Source organism: Puma concolor, chromosome A1 (assembly GCF_028749965.1).
Source record: "Puma concolor isolate L17-30 chromosome A1, mPumCon1.1.hap2, whole genome shotgun sequence".
Lineage (NCBI taxonomy): Eukaryota > Metazoa > Chordata > Mammalia > Carnivora > Felidae > Puma > Puma concolor.
The window spans coordinates 65621497-65627817 of NC_141667.1; the positions used below are offsets into that span (position 1 = coordinate 65621497).

A 6321-nucleotide genomic window follows, 5' to 3' on the forward strand; every position below is an offset into this window, starting at 1 on the left:
CTTTTTAAAAATTTTCTCTTTCTTTAAGTAATCTCTACACCCAATATGGGGCTCAAACTCACAACCCAAAGACCAAAAAGAATCACCTGGGCTTCTGACTGAGCCAGCCAGGTGCCCCCACTGTGGACATTTTTCAAGGTGACAAAGGTAGGTCTTCCTCATTCTTGTTAGGAGTTTTACAGAAGCTCGAAATAATAATTCCTAGAATTTACTTACCCTTCCCCAATCAATCGACAGTGCCATTATTTCCGTGGTTTTTCTATTTAAAAAAAAAAAAAAAAAATGCTGTGGTGAATATTCCTGTATGTAGTTTTCTATTCCCCTGACACTGTTGTTTCTTTAAGAGAAATTCCTAGAAGTGAGATTAGCTGGGTCGTAGGCTGTGACCTTTTCAAATTTTGATGGTGATGGCGGTGACGATAAGGATAGAAGCTGACTACATTTAGCATTGACTTTGAAGTGCCAGGCATTATAAGCACATTTTACTCACTATTTCATTGAGGTCTTTTATCAAGTCTATAAGATACATCCTCTTATTGTCCTCATTTCTCATGCAGTGACCTTGAGGCCTACAGAGGTTGGCTCCCTTGCCCCAAATCACATGGCCAGTAAACAGACCGTCCTCCAAAAAGGTGATGCCAATTTCCACTGTAGCAACAGGACCCCTTTCTTCACATCTTCCCCAACAGAGGATGTAATGGTCTCTGTGCGAAGTAACAATCAAAAGGTACCTCTCTTTGGGTTTGCTTCTTACTCCTTGAGGTTGCGTACCTTCTGCGGTCCCTGTCACTACAACCCTGTTTCAGACCATCGTCTCTTTCACTTGGACCAGAGCCTTTGTGGGCACCTGCTGCCAGGATTCCCCCTTCCAGTTCATCCTTCACACTGTCTGAACAGGCTCACCCTCTCCTGAAGCCCTTTGACAAAGTTCTGGTTCCTGGATCTGACCGTTGAGGCCCTGCCAGCCTGTCCAAGTCAGCATTTTCCCTCTGGCCTTCCTGTCCCTTTCCCATCAGCTTTCACAAACCACATCCACGTACTTCCACATGGACATGCCATTATCTCTGGAACGGCCTTTCCATCTTTGATATGCCCAGAAAACCCCTACTCATCCTTCAGAGCCCAACCAAAATGGCCCCTCTTAAAATCCAGGTGAAACCAAGAATACCAAAATGTTATCTGTGACAGAGACTCAAGTGATATTTATTTCTGTTATATGCTTTTTTTTCTAAATGTTTTGCAACGAGTAACCATTACTTTCATAAGTAGGAAAAATAAAATAACTCTAATTTTCGAACACGTCTCAGCTGAAACGTTTTAGTCTGTGCTTTTTGGTTTATATTGGGGTCAAAGTAGGTGTCCTTTCCTTCTGAGAAAATTTCCAGAGTGGATGGCATATAGTTGAACCTCAATAAGTGGCTGCTGAATGCACTGATTAATTAACAAGTCAAGCACACCCTCACACACACCTTGGCTGACTTCTAAAGCATAAGCCCCTCATGCATTCAAAAGAAGTCTCCCCCCTCGGCTCCCCTGCCACAGAAACTAGAGATGGGCATGATCCTCCAGCAAGCCCTGATGTGTGACAATTTCAGGGCTCCTCTGAGTCTTTGCTGTCTAAGAGAGCAGACATCATCTATGTGACTCAGGGATGGGCCCGTGTCCCACTCCCAAATGCGGAAGGCACAGTCTGGGAGCAAATTCTGCCCCCTCTGATCCCTCGCGTGACTCTAGGTGTGAGGGGCAACCTCTACAAATTAGGCGGCTAGGGACCACGTGTCTCCTTCCTGGGGACTTGTAAGGTTTCAGAGAATTCGCTTCTCTCCTCGGGCGGTGTTTGTATGGGTACCTGTGTATCGGCTATCTATTGCTACATAATAAACATTCCAAGCAGTGTCTTAAAACAGTGAGGGTTCGTTACTTTGCCTGATTCTGTGGGTTGGCTGGGTGATCTTCGGCTGGTTCACCTGGCCTCCCTCATGCAGCTGCGTTGGTTGCCGGAAGGTCTAAGATGGCCCCTGCCTGGTAGTTTAGGCTGGCTGTTGGCTGGGACACCTTGGTGCCCCTCCGTATGGCCTCTCATCTTCCAATAGGCTAGACCGGCTTCCTTGCATGGGCCTCAGGACGGTGTTCTAAGAGGAAAAGGTCCCAGTCCCCCAAGCACTTACGAAGCCTCTGTTTACCCAGTGTTTACTGGTATCCCATTGACCAAAGCAGGTCACCTGGCCAAGAGTAGCGTCAGCTGGGGAGGAGGCTTGGCCCCTGCCCCTCGATGGGAGCAGTGGCAGAGGGGACAAAGCTGGATCCCCACTTAGCTGCTGGACCAGCGAGATTATAGATGGGTGTGTCCACCCATAGGTGGGGAGATGTCAAAGGGAGCAGATGTGGGGGCGCCTGGGTGGCTCAGTCGGTTAAGCGTCCAGCTTCGGCTCAGGGGTCATGATCTCACGGTCCGTGAGTTCGAGCCCCGCGTCAGGCTCTGTGCTGACATCTCGGAGCCTGGAGCCTGCTTCGGATTCTGTGTCTCCCTCTCTCTCTCTGACCCTCCCCTGTTCATGCTCTGTCTCTCTCTGTCTCAAAAATAAAGAAACATTAAAAAAAAATTAAAATAAAAAGGGAGCAGATGTGGATGACACCCACACCTGGGCCTGCACTAGGGAAGCTAGAGCCCCAAGACCACCCCTGGGTGTCCCCTAGTCCCCAGGCTCTCCGAGCCTCAGTGCTAAACAGGATAGGACTTGAGGAAAGCCACTGTGGTGGGGAAGGAAGGTGGGTCCTGGGGAGAAGCCAGTCCCCGTGGAAGGGGGAGTGGTTTCCAAAAGCTGGAGAGAGGCCTGACAGTTTCTTAGTTCCAAGACGTGCGTCTGGCTGCCAGCCTCTTGCTGGGAGACAGAGCTCAGGACCAGCTCTAGCTGAGGCCACGCTCTTCCTGGGAAGTACCCGCCAGTGGCTGGGCGTGGCAGGGGCACTCAGGCCCGGCCATTTCTGTCCAGTGTGAGTCTTCTAAGAACAATCTTTGCTCTACAACTGCATGCTGCCCTGGCCAAATGTCAGAGCTGTACCACCGTCTGAGGGTCTCCCTGAGTCGTCCCCTTGCCCTCATCTTTCATGGGCCTTCTGCCCCCTGAGCCCTCTGCTCTGCTATGATTATTGAGCATTTATTATGCCCCAGGCACCGTGCTAAGTGATCTGTGCGCGTTGCCGTTTAGTCCCCACGGCAATGTATGAAGCAGGGGCTGATATCATCCCCATTCTCTGGGTGAGGAAACTGAGGAGCAGAGAGATTATACGGCTGGCCCGGAGGCCTTCGGCCAGTACGAGGCCAGGCCAGGTGTTTGAGTCTGCGCCTCCGGAGGGCAGGTTCCTGGGCCGCGACTGGGCAGTCTCATTTCTATGGCCTCCCAGCCTCAGGTTTTCTAGACTTTCATTTCCTCCAAACTGAAAACACCACACTTCAGTTCTTGGAATCTAATTTTGGAATGAAGTTTCCTGGGACTCGGGTCAGACATTCATCAGCAAGAGCTAAAATTAAAGGCTTCTCCTCAGCGTGCCTGTGTCAGAATGGCCCCCACGGAGACTTGAGTCTGACTTGAGTCAGAAGGAAGGCACCCCGTGCGCGTGGAGCATGAGCGAGGCTCAGTTTCCCCAGCTTCGGCAGGGACTCACAAGCCAAAAGACCCGAGCTGGGTGGATGCTGCAGGTTCGAGGAAGGGAGAGGTCTGTTGACCCCTCGCACCAGAAATGCACCCCAGTGAATGACATGGCGGGGGGGTGGGGTTCCCCGCACGGCGCCCGCCTCACCACAGAAGCACAGGGTTCCCTGCCCCAGGGAGGACCAGCCCCTCACCATGAGTCAAGAGGACCGAGAACGCCTCTGGTGGGGAACCAACTCCTGTACCCCTCGAGTAGTGTCATCAGAACACATTGACAGCCTCCCGCTAAGCCTCCGCTAAACTCTTCCACTGGTCAGAATCCTCATTCCATCCGTGACGCCTGACCCATACATCTGTGTCGCCTAGATATCCTCCTAGATATCCGCCCGCTACCGCCCGCGAGGGGGAATCCTTCAAACTCCCTGCAGGGATTGCTCACATCAAACGAATGAAACAGACATAGCGGAACAGAATCGAAAGGGAGCAGAGCAGGCCACCGCGAAATGTGCCACTTTGACGCGGGGATTATTTTGAGCTGAAGGCAATCAAGACCCACCCGACTCAGGGAAACTTTTACCTCTCCCTAACGCGCCTGAAAGAATTTAGATAAAGGTCCTGTGTCAGAAGGAGAGTTATTGCCAAAGAAACCTTTTTATCTGAAAGACTTATCTGCATGGCAGGGCAAACGTTTCATTACCATACATCTGTGCTTATCTGCTCTTCTCCCCTTGGAAGCCCCAAGCTGCTAACTCACCTGAACCCCTCGGTCTGAGGGCTCCTGGCCCAGGCCACCTCCAGCGGCCAGCCCGCCTGGCCCTCTCCCTATGTCCCTCCCGCCACAAGGCCAGTTGCACGCCCTGCCAAGAAGACCGGGCCCCAGCCGCCAGCCTCCAGCACAGACGTTGAGATGCAAAGGCCGGGCCTTGTCATCCAGTGAAGCCCAGGCCAGATGCGCCTCCCCTACTGGCGCCAGGGCTGGAGCCTTCTCCCGGAAAGGAAGTGCCTGCACCAGGGCGGTCCCGGAGCGAACCCTGCCACTCCATTGGGTGCCCCCAACGCACAGGTGACCTCAGCGCGCAGAGTGAGCGGGTGCTGTCAATGCCACTGATCCACCGCCCTCGCCACCACCAGTCCTGGACTGACAAACACCTAGATCTGTTGACCTCGGCCGCTGCCTGTTGGCCTTTCCTTTGGAGACCATCACTGCTTTCACGGAACACAAGAAGCCTGACTGTCAGCTTCGTAGACGTCCGACCCCTGCCAGGACTTAGAATGCAAGAACCCCAAAGCCTTGAGCTGCATCAGCTGCCAGAGACCGTTCACAGGGGCCTGGAAGCTGCTGCACGTGCCCTGTGGGACCAAGGATTGTCCTTCCACCAGACAGGACCTGAGGCCCCCGAGGCCCGGCTGCCGGGCCTGGCAGAGGTGGCCGCCGCTGTCTCGGCAAAGGTGAAGTCAGAAGCTGAGGTCACAGGCCCCCGAGTGAGCAGAACCCCACCTGCCCCGTCTATGCAAAGACCCTCGGCTCCCTCATTAATCTCCAAGTGCACATGTGCTTGCATACAGGCCCTACGAGTGGCCCTACGCCTGTGACCCGTGTCCCCATATTTGTACCAAGGAGCACCAAGCTCAACTGCCCAAGACCCACGGGCAGCTGCAGCCTCAGAGCCCTGCAGGGCCACCTTGGAACAGGCCTCTGCCACTGCCCCTCTGAAGCCAGCACACTCCCATGCCACAGGTGGTGGAGGGAGGTGGGGGGGGTGGACAGGCACTGGAGCCGCAATCACAGCGGGGGTCCAGGAACCTGGGGCTCCTTCTGATGGTGGGGCTCAGGTAGGCCCCAGGGGGACCAACTGGGGAGCTACCACCGTGGAACAGAGAAATGAACCTGCAAAGAGCCAGACGTCCCCCCAAGAAGATGCCAGAGCCAGGGGGCAAGAGCCGCGGGCCTGGGGGCGTCTGTGAGTTGTATGGGAAGCATTTTACCAACAGCAGCAACCTGACAGTGCGCTGGTGCTCGCACACGCGAGCTCTGATCCTACGCCTGCGCCCAGAGCAGTGAGCTCTATACCACTACCGCATGCGCAGTCTGGGGCCGGGCAGCTCCCACTCTGCGTGTCGCCACCGCGGCATGTCATTTGGCCCGGGTGCCACCTTGGACAACCAGCTGTGGCAGAAGCACCCCCAGATGGGTGGGGAGGCCTGAGCCACAGGAATGCCCTCTCTGCTGCCCTTGGTACCTTGTACACTTCTGTCGACCTCCTTGTCCTTCCTCTGCTGCCAGCAAATCCTCCCGCCCTGTCACACACACACACACACACACACACACACACACACACACACAAAGTATATAAGCCTCCGTTGCCTGATTGCCTCTGGGTCTCACATTTTTATGGGGCTCCTGTATGTACACATTAAATTTGTTTTTCTCCCGTTAATCTGTCTTATGTCAATTTAATTATTAGATCAGCCAAAGAACCTAGAAGGGAAGAGGGAAACATTTTTTCCACTCCTCTAAATCAACCAGTGCAAACCTGGCTTCTGGCCCAGGTACGTTGTCTTGGAAAATTACTAAGTCACCATAAGAACCTGGGGAAATCACTTACCTCTTTGTGCCTCAGTTTTCTCATCTGTAAAAGGAACGTAATAATAATACTTATCTCGTAAC

General features: G+C 53.4%; 1 pseudogene; it reads left to right on the forward strand.

The window, feature by feature from the left end:
- Positions 1-3220: 3220 nt before the first annotated feature.
- Positions 3221-5859, forward strand: LOC112860527 (zinc finger protein 296 pseudogene; annotated as a pseudogene).
- The last annotated feature ends 462 nt before the right edge of the window (positions 5860-6321 follow it).